This window comes from Anolis carolinensis, unplaced genomic scaffold, assembly GCF_035594765.1.
Source record: "Anolis carolinensis isolate JA03-04 unplaced genomic scaffold, rAnoCar3.1.pri scaffold_20, whole genome shotgun sequence".
Lineage (NCBI taxonomy): Eukaryota > Metazoa > Chordata > Lepidosauria > Squamata > Dactyloidae > Anolis > Anolis carolinensis.
In genome coordinates, this window is record NW_026943830.1 from 372,115 (window position 1) to 395,263 (window position 23,149).

General features: G+C 41.4%; 1 protein-coding gene and 1 long non-coding RNA gene across 2 annotated transcripts in view; one reads left to right on the forward strand and one right to left on the reverse strand.

Moving 5' to 3' along the window:
* agap2 (ArfGAP with GTPase domain, ankyrin repeat and PH domain 2) overlaps positions 1-23,149 on the reverse strand; it is a 150,380-nt gene that overhangs the window by 123,007 nt on the left and 4,224 nt on the right. The gene's annotated exons all lie outside the window — the stretch shown is intronic.
* LOC134294764 (uncharacterized) lies at positions 9,215-19,703 on the forward strand. The gene is made up of 3 exons (XR_010001455.1): positions 9,215-9,884; positions 12,345-12,532; positions 18,901-19,703. It is a non-coding gene; the product is annotated as an uncharacterized LOC134294764 (long non-coding RNA).

A 23,149-nucleotide genomic window follows, 5' to 3' on the forward strand; every position in this document is an offset into this window, starting at 1 on the left:
CCTGCAAGAAGCAGGAAAATCTCATTCAAAGCACCCCCGACAGGTGGCCATCCAACCTCTGCTTAAAAGCCTCCAAAGAAGGAGCCTCTACCACTGTCCACCACTAATTATGGATTTATATCTGATCATTCTGTAATGTAAACTTATGATAAGTGAACTATTCCAATTGAAAGGCATGTTGTCTTAGATTATAAAATGTGATCACTTAGATTCCTGATGGTCTTTCAATTAATGGCAAGTATCATTTGATTTCATACGTAGTCATTAATCAATATAAGAAATTCTACCTCACCAAAAAGTATGCAATGAAATAATAGAAAAACAGATATGATTTTGCAAAGTAGACAACAAATGTATTACTTTCTATCTATATACAGTAGACCATCAGTTAATCAGAATTCTCAAGCAACCGGGGGGGGGGGGGATTAAAAATTAATTTAAAAATTAAATGAAATCATTTTAGTGGAAATGTAACATTAAGTTTGTCTCTATTTGTCTTGTTTTGCTTTTAATCACTGTACTTCAACATTAATATCAAGTCAATACAGTGTTGATGATATGGTATAGTATACAGTACAGCATTTCTAATAGTAACACTTAAGCAATGAGAAATGACACTTATCCAGCATCTACCAAACCCCGTGGATGTTGGTTAATTCATCTACTATAAAATATTTATATAACACAAGTGATCAGATTCACCCTCTCAATTCTATAAGAAAAGTCAGAATTACCTAACAGAGCAGAGGAAGGGTGAAATCCAAAAGTAATCAACCAAACTCATCAACCACCACCTAGTGATCTCATTGCTGTGAGACATTCCACATTATCACAGGATGTCTACGCCCTTCATCACAGAAGAAATTATACTGTTTAACCGGTATTGCACCACCTGATATCCGTCGGGAAATAGCAGCCAGTAAAAAAAGGAACAAGGCATTGACATCACCAGCCCATCCTCTATTCGGATATCAGCCAGCAAGCCAAAGCCTTAAATCAAGAAACAGCTTTCTAAGATCTACAGAGATACTTACAGGAACACCTCAGCAAGTGTGACAGGTTAAAGTCTGGAACCTCAATCCATGGCTGATATCGGATAAGAAACTCCCCTCTAGACATACAGAAGACTGGGTGACTTGGAAGGCACTGAACAGACTGCGCTCTTAAGAAATTGGGCTACAAAGTGGAGTCTACAACATGGGAGTGCGGAGAAGAGCAAACCACAAACCATTTACTACAATATAACATGAGCCCTGCCACATGCACACTGTGACTTTCTCACAGTGACACCAGAGACAATTCAAGTGGCCAGCTTCTGGTCAAAGGAAATCTAGTATATTATCAAGTTTTTAACTTTCTTTGTGTGTGTGTGTTTTTAATACATTATAACTGTACCCTCAATTTGCTTCTGACACGATAAATAAATTGCTGTGATGACATTTAAACTTGAAACTACATGCACCTTGTGTGTGGCAGTAGCTTACACTACCAGCAGGGGAAGGCTCCCTTAGCTATCAGATAACTATGTGGTCTTACATAGCAAACTTGGCAGAGAGGAACCTGTACATAAAAATTATTGTATATAGTCATGTGTAGTAAAAAAAAAACAACAAAAAATTGACACACACACCCCCCCCAATCCACAGATCAGCACTTGACACAGATGGCTTGATGAGCTCTGTGAGGAACAGTAGCAGCCATTTTAAAGAGACTTGTGAGCCTTATGTAGTAAGCCCCAATTAAAAATGGCCACAATTGCTTTGCTTTACCTCAAAATGGTAGGCACACTTCAGTCTTTGGGCTCCCCCACACACTGCTGATACTGCTCGGTCCGGTGGGGGGGGGGAGGTGAAAATGGAGGGAGGGATGTTTTTCTTTCTTCAGTTTGGGGTTTTTTCCATGTCAGGAGTGACTTGAGAAACTGCAAGTCGCTTCTGGTGTGAAATAATTGGCCATCTGCAAGAACGTTGCCCAGGGGACACCCGGTTGCTTGATGTTTTACCATCCTGTGGGAGGCTTCTCTCATGTCCCCAGGGTGTTCTAGTGCAAAAGCAGGAAAGGGAGAAATGGGCCCAAGTATAGGAAATAGAAACAGAGAATAGGAGTAGGGTGAGACGGAGGACAATGGTACTGAGGAGATTTTTTCAGCAGTGTTGTTGCCCCAGGAGGTGGAAGGCTTGCAGACCGCCAACAGAGGCAGTTACAAACTTGCAAATAATCAAAACCATGAAAGAAAAAAACTGTGAAAGTTGAGGGCCAATTGTAGCATGAAAAAGGCTCCCTCCAAATACACCTGAAATGATCCAATAATCTTGATGACTGAAGGGAACAAGCCAAAATAGCACTGTTGTCTTCAGAGCAAAGGCTTCATTAAAAAAATAAATAGCTGATACATTTCTGCCCTTTAATAGCATGCCTAAAATTGTCACCTTGAGCAGGCTGTCTTACTCATGGCCTGTTTTAATCATACCTATTCTACCTGCTTGCACTCCCTTCTGCATTTCTGACAAAGAAATTGTCTCTTAGGAACAGCTACTGAGGTTTTACTATCTTCTCCGCTCTTTCCGCCACCACCCCTCTATTTGAACTGCTCCAAGGGGCTGGTTCCCACAACAGCCTGTCAGGTTTTGACAAGCACAGGAGCGAGATGAGTGGGATGTGACTCTCAGTCACGCTCTGAAGCACATTTCTCTTCCTCACCCTCCCTCCTTTCCCCACTGATTTCTTCCCTAGCATGTAGAAGGACAGCAGCAAAACACGGCCCTCGCCCCCACATACATACATACATACATGAAACAAGGATGTCCTTAAAAGGGGCTGGAAATTTTAAGGGGTAGAGGAATTGTGGGTCTGACTCACTCTTAGTCCTCAAGAAGAGACTCCAAACAGTACACCTGCTATTCACTCCTTTTCTTCCCTCGACCATGTCAGCCAACTGAGCTTGGACATCAAATCTCACATGAAGTCAGCCACTTTTATTTATGACATCATCAACCATTATGTTCCAGTGAAGGTACTTGAGCATTAACCTTGAGTTATATAGTGTATTTTTAATTACAGAGAGCTTTGTAATCCTTTTCTCATTCACTATGCCTAAGAACCAACTGTTTTAATTTGCATGTATGGAAATTGTGACATGTCAGTTACCACCAAATAAGTATCAGGTTTCCCTGACAGAACTATCAGCTACAGCACTAAAAACCTCACATGCCTGTTACTCGTCTAGTATGTAGCATGACATTTCCAAGGTCATATTTCTAACTCTCCTCTGTTATGGTTTTTCTGCAACATCTTCTACAAGGTATATATTATAATCATTTATTTTTTAAATGTTAGTAAATGTAATTTCCCTCTGAATTCCAACCAACATATACCCACAAGCACGTGGACAATTTCAACAAAAAAGAGAAAACCATGAAAATGAACAAAATCTGGTGACCAGTATTTAAAAAATCATCAGAATCAAGACAGAAAATAATGAACACCACTCAGAAACAGGAGAACTCCAGACAACAAGCAATCAAGGGCCAGTTAACACCGCGCAAATAAAGGATGCCTCCAGGCAACAAAAGCCAGGCTACCTCTATGCAGATACCCTCACTGATTGACTTTGCAAACTTCATGGCTACTCAAATGTTAATTCAAGCTTGGTAATTGCAAACATTCACACTTTCTTTAAACAAAGGTTCTTTCTCCCACCCTGGACATTCCACAAATATATATACACTCCACTGCCAACAGAACATCTGAGATGCCAGCCAAAGATACAGACGAAACATTAGGAGCGAATGCTGCTGGAACATGGCCGTACAGCCCGAAAAACTCTTGTTAAACCATTCTCATATAAAATGAGTGGGCAACAGTGACTCTCCAGCTATTATGTAATTTACAATTTCCATCATCCCTAATTAGTATGGTTGGTACAGACAGATTATAAGAGTAGCAACCCCTGTCCACAAAAAATGGAGATCAACTCTCATTCACCAATTCCATACAGTATCAGGTTAGAGGTGGTTTTTTCCTTTACTTACAACTGATATTTTGATACACTTAGTATCCATTGGACATTTAGTTCCAGGACACCTCTAGAGACTAAAATCTGTGGATGCTCAAGTCCTACGATATAGTATGATATACTATAGTGCCATAAAATGGTCTCCACTATATGAAATAGCAAAATCAAACTTTATTTTTTGAATTTGTTTTTTAAAGTATTTTCAAGCTATGGATCACGGAATTCATGGCTTCAAACCTGTGAATATCAAAAGCTGACTGTGTTCATATATTTTCTCTGCTCTGTGCCTAATACAACCATGATCAGAGTGAAGATTGCACAGGGAAAGGGTTTAAAACCTCTTGCTTTTCACCCATTCTTCAGCTTGGTATGGGAATAGGTTAGAAGGCCTCTTCATCTGACCATGCTCATCTAGCAATTCTTCTGGGGGAGGCCCTCCTGAGTCAGGGTTCGATATACCCTTGCCAGTCCTAGAATCATAGAATCATAGAATAGTAGAGTTGGAAGAGATCTCATGGGCCATCCAGTCCAACCCCCCGCTAAGAAGCAGGAAATCGCATTCAAAGCACCCCCGACATATGGTCATCCAGCGTCTGCTTAAAAGCCTCCAAGGAAGGAGCCTCCACCACAGCCCGGGGGAGAGAGTTCCACTGTCGAACAGCCCTCACAGTGAGGAAGTTCTTCCTGATGTTCAGGTGGAATCTCCTTTCCTGTAGTTTGAAGCCATTGTTCCGTGTCCTAGTCTGCAGGGCAGCAGAAAACAAGCTTGCTCCCTCCTCCCTATGACTTCCCTTCACGTATTTGTATATGGCTATCATGTCTCCCCTCAGCCTTCTCTTCTGCAGGCTAAACATGCCCAGCTCTTTAAGCCGCTCCTCATAGGGCTTGTTCTCCAGACCCTTAATCATTTTAGTCGCCCTCCTCTGGACGTTTTCCAGCTTGTCAACATCTCCCTTCAACTGCGGTGCCCAAAACTGGACACAGTATTCCAGGTGTGGTCTGACCAAGGCAGAATAGAGGGGGAGCATGACTTCCCTGAATCTAGACGCTATACCCCTATTGATGCAGGCCAGAATCCCATTGGCTTTTTTAGCTGCCGCATCACATTGTTGGCTCATGTTTAACTTGTTGTCCACGAGGACTCCAAGGTCTTTTTCGCACACACTGCTGTCAAGCCAGGCGTCCCCCATTCTGTATCTTTGCATTCCATTTTTTCTGCTGAAGTATCTTGCATTTGTCCCTGTTGAACTTCATTTTGTTAGTTTCGACCCATCTCTCCTGACAGTTGTGTTTAGTTTAAGGTAGTTGCTTTGGGATTTACATTCAAAGATCTCTGAGCATAATATATAGATTAGTCCTCAAAGTTATCTGGGCTTCAGCTGGAAACCTCATTGAGCCTGACCCTGAGACCTATGAGAGCTTCAACAAGCTATGTATTCTGAGTTCAGAACCTTTCACAAGATCAGAAGTGAATAGGAAATTACAGTTTTAACTATTGCCATGGTCATGCAACATGCAGACAGTAGATTAAGGTAGCCTAATGAAGTATAATTGTTTGTACCTGGGAATCTGCCACACTACATAATTATAGCACTATGATTCTGGCTTAATTCCTACAGTTAAATCTCATAGATTTCTGGAATTTTTAGCTTCATGTGATACTTAGAATTTTCAGCCAGCCCTCTGACCAATGTACAAGTTCTAGGACAGTGGTTCTCAACCTGGGGTCCCCAGATGTTTTTGGCCTACAACTTCCAGAAATCCCAGCCAGTTTACCAGCTGTTGGGATTTCTGAGAGTTGAAGGCCAAAAACATCTAGGGAACCCAGGTTAAGAACCACTGCTCTAGGACTTCATGCCTGTCAAAATAGAATCACAGTGCTATAATTGTGTGGTGTGAATGGGCGTCTGGTCAACACAGTAGGGCAAACTGCTTCGTCCAGTCTAGTTTAATCTTCTCACCCTGAGGATCCCGAGTTGCAATGCACATCTTCTGCGCTTCAACTCAGAACTTGGCCTTGTATCCACAGGGGACTCTATCTTTCCATTTAACAACTAATTGTTTGATTATTTGGAAGGCAATTGAGGGAGGAAGGCCAGAATTTCCTTTAACCATCCATTCTGCTGTATGCAACTGTTCCATTCCCCCAAAACATGACACAGAAGGCAATCATTAGGTGTTGTCAAGGTCAAAGTGAAATGACTTGGCCCCAGTTTCCTTTTATAAGGAATGCTTTCTGCCTTGTGTTTGGCTGATTTTGCTGGGGGTTTTTTAATTAAAGAGCCACCCATCCATGCTGCAGAGTTATATTGTTTCATAGTTTTTTTCTATTTTGTTTTGTCTTACTGCAAGCTGGCAAGTTCTTCCTGTATTCTCTCCCTGTCCTGTTGGCACATTTGAGATAAGCAAAAGATGAATCACAGGAGGGAATGAAGTCCACACAGCAGGCTCCAGGATTCAGCCAGGCAAGCCAGATTCAGACCTCCATCTGGCGAAATATGGCTTTCTGCGATTAGGGACACACGCACAGACATACACGCAAATGAACACCAGCTCAATATCAGTCAGATTTCAGAACTAAGAATGGAAGGACTGGTGGTCTTGAGTCGTCTACCAATGTGACCTCTAAACAAGAGAAGGAATCCAGCCTCCACCCTGCCTTCTGTTGTCTCTAAAAAGCTCAAGGATTATTGGGAGCAATTGTCCAGGCAGACACATTTAATCTGAGCAGGCACAGCACAAGTATCCAGCTATTTGCCTAGGAAAAATACAGAATATTTGGGAGAAGCCTTAAATGGTACTCTTAATGGGTAAGGCTAAGTTGGCAAGAGGAGAGGACAGAATAGGAGCAGAGCTGTATTAATGTTGCACAAAGCATGAGAGGGTTGTGAGAACTATTTTCAGAGGAAAAGTATGTAAATTAAGCAAATCAGCCTGTATTTTCTAATTTTACATCATTTGTGGCACAAGTAAGATCCAGCTTCTCAGAGAATATGGAATTATGTTGGATGGTATCTAAGTATTGCATACATAAAATATACATCTTACATCCAGAAGATGCTATTCTATATCTGAAAGTTGCAATCTCAGAATGGCCATCACCATCTTATCATGCCTTTGTACAAGAAAGTCGGACACAACTAGACTTAATGTCAGGGGAAAACCTTTGCCTATCAACTTATAATACAGTGCTCATCTGCTGCCTTATGGATATGATTACCATATATACTCGAAGATAAGCCGGGTTTTTCAGCCCTTTTTATGAGCTGAAAAAGCCTCCTCCGGCTTATAATCGGGTCAAGGTCAAGCCAGCAGCGGAGCCTAGAGGCTGTAGCTTGCAATATATGATATATTTATCTCTCATCTTACCCTCCCTTATCAGTGTTTACTTTTCCAAAGCTTCCCTTGCTCTTATCCCAGGAAATGTTTTGAAAAGGGAAAGAAGCCCTTGCAAGTCAGGATATATATATATACATACACACACACACACACACACACACACACACACACACACACACACACCCATTAATCTTATAAAAGCATTTTCCCCTAAAATATTTGTTAATTTCTGCTACAGATATATAGGCATTTCCCCCTGCAAGCCTTTGCAATCTCTATGTGCCTTTATATTTGTATCTATCTATCTATCTACATTAATTTTATATATGAATTTCCCCCTCATATGTTTGCAAGTCTTTGCAAATCCTATATACATATAGATATGTACAGATTTCCATGTACTTGTATATCTGTATCTATGTGTATACATTATTTTATATATGAATTTTTGCCTCACATATTTGCAAGCTTTTGCAAATCCTAGACAGATAGTAAGGTAAAGGTTTCCCCTGATGTTAAGTCCAGTCATGTCTGACTCTGGGGGTTGGTGCTCATCTCCATTTCTAAGCCGAAGAGCCGGCGTTGTCCGTAGACACCTCCAAGGTCATGTGGCCGGCATGACTGCATGGAGCACCGTTACCTTCCCGGTGGAGCGGTACCTATTGATCTACTCACATTTGCACGTTTTCGAACTGCTAGGTTGGCAGGAGCTGGGGCTAACAGTGGGTGCCCATTCTGCTCCCGGGATTTGAACCTGCAAGTTCAGCAGCTCAGTGCTTTAACATACTTCGCCACAGGAGCTCTATATATATATAGAGAGAGAGAGTTGTCTAGATAGATATATATGAATATAGATATATAGGTCTTGCAAATATTGTAGGGGAAATGCATATAGAGAATTCTAGATATAAACAAATATATAGGGCTTACAAATATTGCAGGAGGAAAATGCACATATATAGAGAGATGATTTGCAAACATTTCAGGCGGAAATGCGTATGTGAAATTAGTATATATCTATATATACTATCTATCTATCTATGTTGTGGAATTTCGTTTGGACGCGGGTGAAGAAAGCAGACTGACAGCAGAAGTTGTCTTCAAGATAGTTTACTTTTGGCCAAGAGCAGGTGACAATGTTAGCTAATGCCCAGAAAACGCAATGCCACACCTTGTCTGTAGTGGCTTTCCAATTTATACAATTTTACAGAGCATGCGCAGAAAGCTAACTGACAATGGAATTTGCTGACTATTACAATCCTTTTGGACATGCGTAGTTGCCTTGTAACTTATATAACTCATTACTCATCACATCAGGTGAAGTGTCCATAGTTTGCTCCACGTATGCACTATCCTCAGGTGACATGTTCATAGTTCATCCCACGTAACTCATCCGGGCAGCCAAATCATTACTGCAGTTTGCATGACCTTATATTGTGAGCAAAGAGCAAATGTCAGGCAGAACATGTCCTGTCAACACTTTCATGGAAAAACAAGATTTTTGAGTAAGGGTCATCTAGGTAAGGGATTATTAGGGTCTTTAAATAAAATATTCAAGAGCTGCTACATTATCTATATAGATCTATATCTAGCTCTGCATTGTTTATGTAGGCATTGAATGTTTGCCTGTTACTATGTTGGAAACTGGCCTGAGTCCCCATGGGGAGATAGGGCAGGGTAAAAATGAAGTTTTTGTTGTTGTTGTTGTTGTTAAGTTATTCTTAATACTATATTGTTTTTGTTGATCCTGCTTTTCCACTTACAGAGCTAGTTTACTGTTTTTCTTTGAAATACGGTAAATATTCAAAAACCTTTAACCTGCTGGTATGTCAATATAATTTCATTGGGATCTATTTTCATTTTGAAATTTACCAGTAGCTGCTGCCTTTTCCACCTTTGGCTTATACTTGAGTCAGTAAGTTTCCCCAGTTTTTTGTGGTAAACTTAGGTGCCTCGGCTTACATTAGGGTCGGCTTATACTCAGTATATACAGTAGTTCTGGAGCACACAAATGGAAATAAACATCTCTGTATAGTATGATGCCATTCCAATCTCCTTGAGAGAGAACTGCCCCAGCTTTTCTAGATGGAGGCCTGGCATACAATTCTGCCCTATTTTAAAAGCTGGGGCAATACTACCTACTTCTAGGCCTGAATCAACAACAAGTGCAGGAAGAGTTGAAAAATGTGTTTGCATGAAAAGTAATACTTCATATGAAGAGTTTTAAAGCCAAGGCATTTTTTGCCAAAGAGTTGAGGTTACAATTGTACCCATGCCTTGGTTAATCACCTCCATAAAGGTGCCACGCTGCATCCCTAGCAACCCTCCATCCTTCCCACGCTGTCCTGTTGTCATGGCAGCAGAACGTTGTGTTGCTATGTGGGAGATGGTAGCAATTGTCTAGAGCAGCAGATGCAGCAAAGACTAGTGTGGAAGGAAGGGAGCAAGATGGGGAGAGTGGCAAAGACACGTGCCTTTCAGTGGGATCAAAGTCACACAAGAGGTTTGCTGGCCATCTACTGACAGGCAGGTACAACATGGTGGGATGTACTTTCACAGTGGCCTTGGCTTTGGCTGTGGAGTGGCGAAGGAGAGGAGAATAACACCATACTGGCAAAACAAGTATCTGCCAACTTGGAGTTTTGAGAACACCTGGAGGGGGAGGCAGGTAGAGGCGGGGGATCAAATGACAGCTGTATTGGAGTATGGGAAACAGAAGCCCTGAGTCACATCATTACTCATGAGGCTGGGAAGGAAGAAAAGAGATGGCAAAGAACAACAGGTACTTGCAAGACTGGCATAAGCAAAAACTGTTCAATTGATTGAAAGCTATTAATATTAATATAATCATCATCATCATCATCATCATCATCATCATCATTTTTATTTATATTCTGCCACCATCTCCAAGAGGGACTCGGGAGGCTCACAGAACACTCAAGGTGTAACAAACAAAATACAACAAGTGCAAAACAAAACATAGACAATAAACAGGAATGAGGAAGGACAGGCAAAGAGATTGCACCAATTTGCTTTTGCCTGAACCTACTGGGAAGGAAATGATTCCAATCCTTCTTTCTTCTTTCCTATAAACCAGTGGTTCCCAACCTGTGGTCTGTGAACCACCACTGTTCTCCAAGAACTAAAATATGTCTCACTGTTACTATACCCTTGCAATGAGAGCAACTAGTCTCAAGAAACCCTCTTGTGGTGCCGAGGCAATGGGGATGCCGGGAGGGGAGAAGCTGACCACCCAGGAAAGGCGTGACAACAAACCTCCTGACTGCTGCTTCTCCTCCTCCTCCCTCCCCCTGAGCAGGGCTGTTCCATGTGGTGCCTGGAAGCGGGGGCACCTTGGGCCTGTTCCTGGGGTTATTTGGGATGCTGATTCAGAAAATTGCATTGGATAGACCACATCAGCTCTAGATTATTAAATATGGTTTTCTGTGGGCGAGCAGGTGGAGACTACTGAGTGGCATATGTTCTGTATTGGAAACTAGAGCTGATGTGGTCTATCCAATGCAATTTTCTGAACCAGCACCCCAAATAACCAAACCAAATCTAAAGTTGACCAAAAATGAATCTGGACCAAACTTAAGTGATATTACTTAAGTTTTTACTTAAGTTTGGTTTACATCCCAAAACAAATAATGCCTTCTTCTAATAACCCGGGCACTGCCGAGTCCCGAAGCTAGTAAATACATACAACCCGTAGTAAGCAATCTCATTTATATACATAACAAATAACTAGTACAGGAGGCTTGTAGAAGGTTGCTATTTCCAATAAAACTACATTATGTAATGGTCCAATTTTCCCAGATTCTTTGGAGGGGGTTATTCCGCAAGCCTAGTCTTTGGGAAATTGAACCCGCCTACCTCCCCCCTACCCATTCCAGGATCCATGCTTTGAGTTTTTACCAACATCCTTTTCATGAGCAATGCAAAAATGGAATTTATATAAAATACAAAGGTTGTTCCCTACCAATTAGCAATAGCTCTGGTGGTGAGGGATGACTCTACAACTCTACAACATAGCATCTTGTGGGCACTTCCTGTTCTCTTCCTTTAGTCCGGTGTCACAGTTGCCAGATGCCCCTTATTTCATAGGAATGTTCTTTATATTCTAAAATATTTCCACTGAACATATGGATGGATGCGAGTTATTTCAGAACATCCTGGCTCCCTAGCATTCGATATAGCAGTCCCGCACCCCTCCCCCAAATCCAGGATGTCCCCTTTTAAATAAAAAGAAAAACCTGACAACCCTGGAGTCTATCAGCCTACATATTTCTTCCTCCTTTCCACAAAACAATAAATAGCACAGAGAAGCATTTAATGAAGGGCAGAAGGAGGATATTAAAACTGTTTTCTATCTTTCATTGCAAACAAATTCTGACAACTAATTTCTTTGCAATAGCTTTAGCAGAGATATGGGGATCTGTTCCTGTCCACTCAGCACAATGGCCAGAGATTATGGGAGCCACATGCAGGTGATGTGATGTGCTTCCCCCACATCTGATCTAGATTATAAGATCAAGTTTCTCTATCCGACTACCATCACAGGACCAAGCAGTTGCTCCTATGTTGAAGAATTCCATCCTATGGGAAATTTGCTTGGTTTTCTCTTGCTGCTGCCAAGGAAGGTCCTTTTCACTCAAGCAGATTTCTGACTCATAATTCATGAGGCAAAAAAAGCTTTTGGTGGGGGCTGAGTTTTTATTTTGTCTATTTGATTTTGAATATATTTTAAAGTATTTTAGCTGCATGTTTCAATAGAATTGTTTTTTAAACTTTTTTAAAAATTTGTAACAGTTTTTTTAAAGATGGACCTTAAAGATCATATGAGCCTCCATTGGTCCTGTACAAGAAGAAGGATGAGTCATACCATACATGATACACAAGCAATAAAGCAAATCAGTAAAACATATTTATTCATCTGAACATCCATGCACCTTTTTTGTCCCCTCCAATTCCACTTTCCTTTTTCTAGTATACCATCCCTTCTAGCATTTCACAGATGAAAATTGGAACACGTGTAACCAAGCAACATCATTATGTGGTCAGAATGGCAAAAGTAATGATGAAGAACATACAAGCTACTGAAGTTAAAGCAACTTGCTTTTGCCTGAGCCTACTGGAAAGGGCAAGATCCTGCACTCTCCCCTCCTCTCTCACATGGTAAATTGGGTATAAATGATGCTTGTACTTTAATCTCAGTTTGCAGCAATTTACATTAGCCAAAAACACAGGGCAGAAAGTGGAAGGATTAGTTAAAAACTAGGGTATTTTAAAAGCAGCTGAAATAGTGGGGCAACAGAGCTTTGATTTCTGCCAAAGGGATCTGTGCCTGCTAAATTGAGACAGTTGGAGAGTATGATTTCCAAAACTGTTGAGGGTCACAGCGGAATCAAAATGCACAGACAAAAACCATTTCCTCATCTGTGGCACTGTGCAAGCATAGATAACCCATTTATGTGAGGTACAGAGACCACAAAGAAGAACCATGAAACACACACTCAAAATGAAGGACAGACTGAGGTAATTCAGCCCCTGACTCACTCCTCTCCTCCAACAGCATTCTGGCAAAAGGATTTTTCCTTGACTCCAAATGGAAGGAAGGAGACAAATTAATTCATTGTGGTGTTATCGAACACAGCACCCCAACCCTAATAAAAAAGGGATTTATAGTTCTCCAAGGGCAAGGAGCCAAAATGAAATGTAGCGGCACCCTTCCCTTTAGATGAAGTCTTCCCCAAGGATCGGCAGCAGACCACACTCCCAAGAAATCTATTTCCCCTATTTTACACTTCTTGACCCAACTCTTTAATTTAAGCTGATTTGGATCAGCGCATGTTTGACGAGAGTCAGGGCTCCTTAAACATGCACCCCAGGACCAAGAGCAGATCGCATGGAGTTGGGTCCAACCAAGAGACTCTTTCCTGTACCTCAGGAATCTTTAATTGGTACCCAGCCCTGACTTTGTCAAAGGGAGCCAACCCTGGCTCTTTAATCGCCATTAGTCCACACCAGCTCTTGTCTCATCGGCCCTGGTCCTGGTGTGAGGTTTTTCTAGGGACAACAAAATAGCCAGTTTACCAAAATGAAACATATCCTTATGATGTTACAATGTATTTATCTCCATGGACTTCTTAACACTTTCTTTCCTTATATCTCCATCACCTGTTCTCTCTGTTAACATGTGCATGTGAGCAAGGGTCAGATAACAAAATAAAAAGGAAATAACTATTTCAATTCTTTCATGCATGACCATAGTGCAGCCACTTCAGCTCCCCCAGACCCCTATGACTGCCAATAGACATCTTGAAACCTCATCTTTATTTGTTCAGTCTGGGAACGGACATAAGGAATTGCCACCCTTTGTCCCCAGTATCCTGAACTTGGCATTTGCCTAATCCCATCATTCCCCCAGGGCTTCACCACCCGGCTGGGAGGGAATCCCCAGCTGCGTCATCAGTATAAATAAAGCCTATGTTGTTTGCCTTCACCTGGTAGGTTCTGATCTCTTTCTGAAACTGGTGGTTATCAGAATTCACCAGGTGATGGGCCCTCATTATCCACGGCCCTTAGAAAGCTAAATTTTGACTTCAGTGGGGTGGTGCTCCATTAGTGACCAGTTAAAAGATTGTTTGAAGAAAAGACATTTGAGGGGTGGGGACATATCAAAACAGAAGTGCATGATGCAGGAAACTTGAGTCTGGCAGGAAAACCACAATGTTCTGCAGATGTAGACTATAACTTGAAAAACAGAAACTTCATGATGCCCCTATTGCATGAGCCCACGTCTATACAATAGCCTAGCAAGTCACTTCCTGCTATTTTTACCCAGAGTGTAAGCATGTGCTTAAGGATCTGACAGAGAAAAATAGATTTAATTGCTTTATGTTAACCAAGCAAGGAAGGAATTCCTGGAATAGAACTAAAAAGTTAAAGAAGCCACTGCTGCCAGAATTTGCCATTTTAGAAAAACAAAACCCTTCTCTTGTTGTATGAGGGTTGAATGAAATGTAATGCCTCTACCTTCATTACTTCAGTTTGGATGGGAATATTTTAATAAATCAAACGCAGAACTAATCCTTAGAATGTACTCTTTAACTACCACTATTCACTTTCCCACATAATCACCAGACAATTGGATACATTTCTGCCAACAATGAACAAGTTTTATGAAGCCATCACAGAAGAAGTCAAGACTCTGTTCCCGCAACCAGTGTCTTCCAGTACCCATTGTGTACAGATCTTCCGATAGCCAAGTAAAGCAATAATGTTCTTGTGAAATGCCGATTATGCTTGAAATTTCTCTCTGAGTGATACGATGATCGTCCTGAATCAATCTGTCAACATTTTGCTTGTGAAACTTGGTGGTTGCTGTCATAGGATGTCCAACACTTTGTTTGTCACGCAAGTCAGATGTTCCCACCTCAACCTCTTTAAACTTACTCGCCCAACAACGCACAGTACTCACATCAACACAATCACCATAAACAGTTTGCATTCTCTGATGAATCTTCTTTGGGGTGACACCTTCTGCTGTCAAGAATTCAGTGACTGCACGTTGCTTAAGTCGCATTGACCGACCGTCTGCGCAGGGTTCTATACTTCACACTTTAACAACACAACCATTCAATGCTAAGACTTCCTGCCAAATGAAATTATAGAGAAGAGTCTACTGAACAAGCCAGTACCTGCCGCATACCAGTACTGCCATTTGTTGAGGAGTTACGAAGGTGGAGGCATTACTTTTCATTCAACCCTTGTATATTGCGTCAAGGTCTAGTCCCTAGATAATAAAATGATATTTTCCCTGGCTCTTTGTTCCCTAAAGCTGGAAAGCCATTACCACTAAGTGGCAGAAGTCCTACATCCCCTCAGTGTTGTGTATTTCACAGATGTGGCCAAACAATGTCAGCATGTGGTCAAGATGGGAAAGGTTTTAAAGAGGAAGATTACACAAGATAGAGAAGGTGGCAGCAGTTTGCTTTTGCCTCAGCCTCTGGGGATGGCAATATTACTCCTCCTCCTTTCTTCTTCCATCTTTCTTAGTCAACAGAGTAAAAATTACATTTTTGTTCTTTTAGTTCAGTTTGCATTGGGGAGAACACAGAAGAGATTTTAAAAAGCTTTAAAGTGGGATCACAGATTATCCTTGCCAAACAGTTGGAAGGTATTGGGCGGGGGGGGGGGGGGGGGGGGGGGAGGAGGTTAGCAAGCTCCTTTTAGCCAGCCAGCTGTTCCTGCTGTTCAACAGATACACTTCCAGCTGCCGAAGATCAACAGATGTTTCTCCATCTCCCAAAGATGGGAAATGCCATGAGAGGAAAGCGAGGGCTGTCATACAGCCTGCACTTTTCACTTACTGTCTGAGGCACCACTACACAAGGAAGGTGCAGGGTGGGACAGACTCAGTGCTTCCCTTCCTCAAACAGATTTGTGTAACTGATTTTCCCCCTGAAAATAAATTCAGCAGTCTTGATGACTCCTCTGTGATCCCACTTTTTCAGCTGCTTTAAAAATGTCACAGTTTCTCTCCCCTCCCTTCCCCACCCTTTGCTTTCAGCTTATTTCCATAGAAAACCAGCTTCTGGCCAAAGGAAATTTAGTATAATGCCAAGTTTTTAACTTTGTTTGTGGTTTTTTTATACATTATAACTGTATTGTCAATTTGTTTCTGACACGATAAATAAAAATAAACAAAATAGCTAAAATTGAGTTTCAATAGTGTATGTCTTACTATATTACAAACTGTATTCTCAGTCAAAGGCCTCAATATGCAATTAGAATTTAGGTAGGCGGGAGGGAGGAAGAACTATATGCAAAGGAGGATATGTGTCCTCTTGCCTGTCTGGGGAAGGGGAGGGGTCTTCTTAAGATTCAGGCCCCTTTTACACTGCAATATAAAATCCAAATTATCTGCTTTGAACTGGATTTTATAGCAGTGTAGACTAATATCATCCAGTTTGGATTATCTGCTTTGATAATCTGGATTATATGGCAGTGTAGAAAGAGCCTCAAGAAGCATGCCTTATCCAAGTTTCCATGGAGGACTGAAAGTTCAAATTTTGTTTGCCAGACTTATAGTCCAACACTCAAAACTACCACACCACATTAGCTCTCATACTACAAGGTATTCACCTGTACAAGAGACTATCTCTTGGTATGATTCATTTCCAAGCGGCTCATAATAATATTGGGAAATTCGGCCACATGTAGGTTTGTTTGGATACTTCAGCTCCACCTGCTGTGCAGGTGCAGAAAATTTACCACGTCAGTATGGTTCAGTGGTTTGCATGTTAGATGGACTCTGGGAAGGCAGGATTTGGATCCCATTGGGTGGCCTTGGGGAAGTCGCACTCTCTCAGTCTGAGAGGAAGACAATAGCAAATATCCTCTGAATAAATCCTGCCGAGAAAATTATTGAGAGGGTGGGATTAAGCTGGAATCAAATTGAATGTTCGTATCAACAAGGAGAAAGCTTGCTTGTTGTCCCTCTGCTTGAGTCACTCTGTTCTGGGTTTGCCTCTTTCCAGTCAGGTTATGCCTAGAATCATACACTCACTGTTGCCTTTACATATAGTATGCACTTGGTATTCTTATACTAGACCCGTAAGTATTGCTGGTTAGGACAAAAAATTTTGAGAATTTCAAAATTCCCACCTTTGTCCTAGATGTACTCTAAAAGGAAAACTATGGTTGTATAAGAGTAAAACAGTCTATCTGGTTTTAATTCTGAACAAAAATACCTGGAGATTAGAAATCTGAGGAATACTATCCTAGGGTCATTAGCAGCAGAAGACAATCGTGTTTAAGGACCTCATCACGCTTACCAATTTGAGCATCTTAGGATACTTGCCAGTCAGTTGAGGAATACAGCTCATCACACAACGTCCCTCATTCCGGTGGAAGCCCCGCCCTCAGCCAGCATGGAAGCATCCCGGGACACTTCCTCATCAACACAGTTGAAAGATACTTCCTCTGTGTGATGGGGAAGTGTCGCCATGCCTACAATTTCACCATGCTTGCTAGCAAAACAGCACGGGGGGGGGGGGGGATGTGATAAGGTCCTTAAATAGTTTTAATTTGTATATTTTTGTATATTTTATGGGATTTTTCCTAGTGTAATTGCATGGGTGAGAAAAACTGCACCCTAGGTCCCTTTTACACTGCCATATAATCCAGAATATCAAAGCAGATAATCCATATTATCTGCTTTGAATTGGATGATATGAGTCTATACTGCCATAAAATCCAGTTCAAAGCAGATAATCTGGATTTTATATGGCAGTGTAAAAAGGACCCAAGTTTCACAGGGAGGCAATGGCAAGCTACCTCTAAACAAATCTCACCAAGAAAGCCTTAGGGAATTGTGAGAGTTTAAGTCCGAAATACTTGGCGGGCCAAAGTTTGCCCATGCCTGACCTATAGGATAACAGATATTGCAGAGGCATCATTTCATGAAAAAGGATAGCCCAAGAAATTTTGCAGCTTGAGGCAAAGGACCAAAGGGAAAGATGCACAGAATGCACAGCTGTTTCTTCCAATATGGTGCCATTGCTATGTTATTCCTTCTTCTAGGATCTGACACCTGAGCCTAATTACAAGGCCATATACGGGATGCATTAACTATTCCCTAAATTCCTGTTTGCCTGCCTAAGGATTGAGATCAGTCAAAGGGGTCCTCCTCTGTGTTCTATCAATATGGGCAATGTGACTGGAGAAGTCACAAGAAAGTACTTCTCTCTGCTGTGGCACCCCACTTGCAGAATTCCTTCCTATTGGAGGCCTGACTGGTGTCAATGTTGGTTTCTTTTAGTCCTTTAAGATTATTTTAACTTGTTTCAGTTGTGTAGTATCATTTTATCATGTTTTCATTATTTATTGATTTTAATTTGGAATTGTCTGGGGCCCCTTCCACACAGCTGCATAAAATCCACATTGAACTGGATTATATGGCAGTGCGGGCTCAGATAACCCAATTCAAAGCAGATATTGTGGATTATCTGCCTTAATATTCTGGGTTATATGGCTGTATGGAAGGACCTTAAATTGTTGATATTGTTTCATCTGAGATACCATGGTAAAAGAGTGGGATGAAAATACTTAAATATTTTGAGAGAACAGCTCTATCATGTGCATGCCAGTCTATGATTTGAGCATTAGCATAATAGGCAGAGGTCTTTCAGAAAAACACAGTACTCTTAATTTAACTCACAGCGCAATATTGCAAATCTTGTCCTACACGCTATTTGAGTTGCAATGCCTCTGTGCCCTTAGCTCAGTGGTAGGCATCATGCAGCCCACCAGATGTTGTTATATTACAAGTCCCATGAACTCTCGCTATCACAGCTGATAGAAAGGAAAGTCTTACAACATTTGGAGGGCTATGTGATTCCCACCTCCTGCTTTGATTTCTCTACAGGGAATGAGCTGGTTACTACTTCATGTTGGAGAAAGTTTCACATCTTCATTTATATCTACCTGCCTGCACGTAGCTTCTTTATTTGCATATCCATTCTCTTTTTCGTCTACAGAACCCAGCTGTAGTGCAGAAACTCGGATCCTGAGAAGGGCTCCTAGCCTAGCTTCATCAGAGTTGCTGCATATGCCTATATGGTATTGTCCTCATTTCCAGACCATCCTACTGTGAACCCAGTGAAGTTTAATTTACCAAGCACTGAGCTAACACCTTATAATAGTGAGAGACTGAGATATGAACTAGGGTGTTTATTTAATCATTTTGTGTGGAATATGAAGAAATGTATGAATGTGAGTTCTTCCCAACTGAAAGAACATTCTCATCATTCTCTGTCAGGCAGCATTTTTGATTATTGCATGTAGAGCATGAAGATCTGTATATAGTACTTTACATTCAGTTTTGAATGCCCTTATGAAATTCCTGGATCAGAAATCTGATCTTATCAGATCACCAATCATGGGAGCCATTTTCATCCTAGTGCAGTTACAGATTCATGTACAAATTTTCATGGTCGACCTTCTGAGATTTAGAATGCTGCTCAATATACCGTTGCAAGGAAAGGGCTTACATTTGTGTTCATATTTTAATGTTAAACTTAAGTACAAGCTGGCAATCTTAAAAAAGATACTTCAAAAAGCTATCCAATCACATAACATCATTAGCCTTGACACATACGGCAAGTCCTGAGATAGCAGAAAACAGACACTTGCTTTCTAAAGCCCCTAATCGTTGCTTCTCCTAGATGTCCATATCATTTTGCTTTGTCTCCTTCTGCACATCAAAATTTCTTTAAAACCTTTAAATTTGCCACTGCTTACAGATTGAAGCACTGTCTGTAATAAATTAAGGAAGGCTTTACTTGGTTCATGTGTTCTGTTTTCCCTCACAGCCTAGTGCTGCCCCTGTGTGGCAAGTCACCTATGGGTGAATTATAATCCATCACAAAGTGGTCTGGTAGAACTGAAAGCCTGGGCTCTGTGGATATTACAAATGAAATCTAAATCTCTGTTTTAAAACGAGCTAACCTCTAAATACTCAAAATGCACCAGATCTTTGAAGTCAAGCAGGGTCAGCCCTGATTAGTACTTGGATGGGATACCACAAAGGAACCCCAAGTGCTGTAGGCTGGATTTCAGATAAAGGAACTAGCAAAACTACCTTTGAGTATTCTTTGCTTAAGAAAATCCTATGACATTGATATGATGGCAGGAGACCTGGGGCCCATCCAGATAGGCCCAAAAACCAGGACCTGTCCAGTAAAACCAAATTAATTTGGAACAAGTCAAGGTTTGTTTAATTAATTAGATATCCCATTAGATCCGGGCCTTCCTGAAAGGCTCTGGTCTAATGGAGTATTGGCCTGTGGGGACTCACTACCGGGTAATCCTGGGATTACACTGAGGTAAGTCCCCAATGCCATCTCACACTTTTGTGGAGCCCAAAAGTGCAGAGTGGCACCCGCCCATCACCCCCCCCCCCTCGGTCTCCTGGAATATCATTTCCTCCTGGCACAAAGAGCGTACAGGAAGGTTTTATTTTATCTTTAGGGGTAATTTTGGGGGGCTTTGGTTTGGCTGCATGCCATCCCAATTGTAATTGGGTTTTTGGTGGGGAGAAGAGTTGGAAATCTATGCTGCTTTGATGTGAATGTTGGTGCTGGCTGGAAGCCCCCTTGAGGACACATCCATACATAGAGAACATCATTGTGTGGAGAACTGGAAAATTTAGATTGGCATTGAAGAGATTCCAAATTGTGGTACTCAACTCAGGCAGGGGAAATCCTTTTTCTAAATCCCACCACTGCCTCCAATTGAGGAGATGTGCGCGCGTGTGAGAGGGAGGGATGGAGGATGTGTGAGTGTATGACAGGGATGATTTAGTGGATAAGGAAGGATAACAGAACTGATTGGGTTTAAATGAGTAAAGATGGTAACTTATATAGGAAAGTACGGTAATTTATATAGATAGGTATGGTAACTGCCACCAACGTGAGGTAACAGGCTTACAGAGAGGCAAGAAGACTTATCTTTTTGAACAATAACAAAATGCAAGTTTATTTTGGTACATAAGCGTGTGTGGTTTCAATCAGTAAACGTTCCGGATCTTAAGTTACAATGCCGTCTTGTTTGAATGGATATTTCTTAAATAACTTCTCTTAAAACAGTATACTAAACTCCCGGTCAACTTATATTCCCAGCCTTTCCCCTGAGTGACCATAAGCTGCCGTCCTTAGCTGATTTCCCCAGCTCCTAATCTTTCCAAAACCTAACAGCCACTCTTCTTCTCAAACCCCTAACAGTCACCCCTTTTTTTAAACCCTCACAGCAACTGAACTTTTAAAAGGGAATATGCTCCAACTGTCATCTTAGCCACGCCCCTTTTCTCCCAAGGGAAGCTGTGTTACCATGGCAACCTACCAAATGCTGCTTCCAGCTAGTTTCCATGCTAGGCTTTTCCTTGCTAATATATAACTCTTTTTTTTCTTTAACAAACAAATAAAATCATATCAATAATCTCTGTTTAACACATAACTTCTCTACAGCATCTCCTTGTCAGTAAAATAGTAAAAACACCTGTTTTTTCTCAATAAAGTATTTTGTAACTTGTAAAGCTTGACTCTGCTCCTGTAATTGTTGAAGCTCGTTTGCTCTACTATTTGCTCAAAAAGCTTCTGCTCTGCTAAACTGCTGCCATTATTGTTGTTGCTGCTTTTATTTTTTAAAGGCCTTTTTTTCTTTTTTGAAATAGCGCAACACTAGGTAGGTGTTGGACCAGGAATACAGTTGTTGTTGTTGTTTTTGTTTTTCAAATGTTAGGGTGATTGTTTAACCTGTGCTATAGCCATAAATATTTAAAAGTTAAACCACAACAAAGACTTGTAAGAAGCTCTGTACTGTTGAAAGTTACATTGCGTGTATGTCCAGAGCAAACTTTGCTGAGACTTGTACCCTCTCCTCCCACTGAAATGAGGATGCAGAACTAGTTTGGGGTGGCACACCAGATCTCATCCTGCTCATTCCCATCATAGACCAGATACTCTCAGGGGAGTGACACCTTCCCTCTGAGGAGCAGCATCAGAGACATTCAAGCAGTGTTTCAAAGGATCTCATCATACAGGTGAGCCCCGCAGGCACGGGGCTATCACAAAGAGGGAATGGGACAAGGCGTGTTGGCGCCCTGTCCCCATCAGATGGGAGAAAGGGTGACAACACACATCGCCCTTTCCCCCCATCAGATGGGGAAAAGGCGAGAAAATGAGGGTAGCTCCCAAAACACTGCTTACCTTGCGTCGTAGTGGGGATCAGTGAGGCAGGGCCAAGCCAGCATCATGTGATGCCACTTAGCAGGCCCCATCCACAAAGGGTAGCAAGGAGACAAAAGCCCCAAGTATGATAAGGTGGAAATGCTGGGTTAGTTCTGAGATTGTAACTCTGCCACCATCTGCCCCATGCAAAGATCCGCAAAAAGCTGTGCTCTGTCTCCTTCCTACCCTGGATATCTTCTGAAGAGGTGGGGTTTAGGAAATCTCTGTGACCTGGACTTTTGAACACCATGGGCTGGATTGGGAATCACAAAAGTTCTCTCTCTGGCATGCATGTATGCATTAGCCGGTTCATTTCACATACTTTTTTTTCATCTGGAGGATTCTTAAATAATATTATTAACTCTTCTGACAAGATAAATAAACTTTGCAAAAGCTGAGATGCTAAGCAGAGCTTCCTATAAGACCTGCCTGCAAACTAATGAAGACATGAGTCAGCTTTACATGAGTACATACAACTGAAAATGAATTATGGGGAGAACACACAACCAGCAACAACTTTGCTGGCTGGGTGCTTTGTGCAGAATTCGGCCTATCTATAATTCAACTTCTCCCCTTCTGCCTTAAAGCTGCAAAGTAGAGTATCATAGAGCTTTGGCCAGCAAAACGTTTTGTCCACAATCTGTGTACCTTGTGTGCATATAAAGACACATGCAAAAAACATAATATAAAGTGATTGGTTGGTTGATTGAAGCATTTGTTTCCTGCCTTACCATGTTTAAAATATACAAATAGACGATGGCAAGTTATTATATCAATATCCAGTTAACAAACTATGATATTAAAACACAACTGGATTGAATGTAATTTTAAAAGCACTTTTAAAAATGTTATAGAATTCCAATTTTCCATCAAAGTATTAGACCAGAATGTCCAATAACCATTCTCCTTGCTTTGTTTTACCTCTGTCTTTCTTGGCCACCTGCTGCAGTCCCCAAATAAAAATATCATAAATTGCCATTGTCATCTTTATTTATAACAT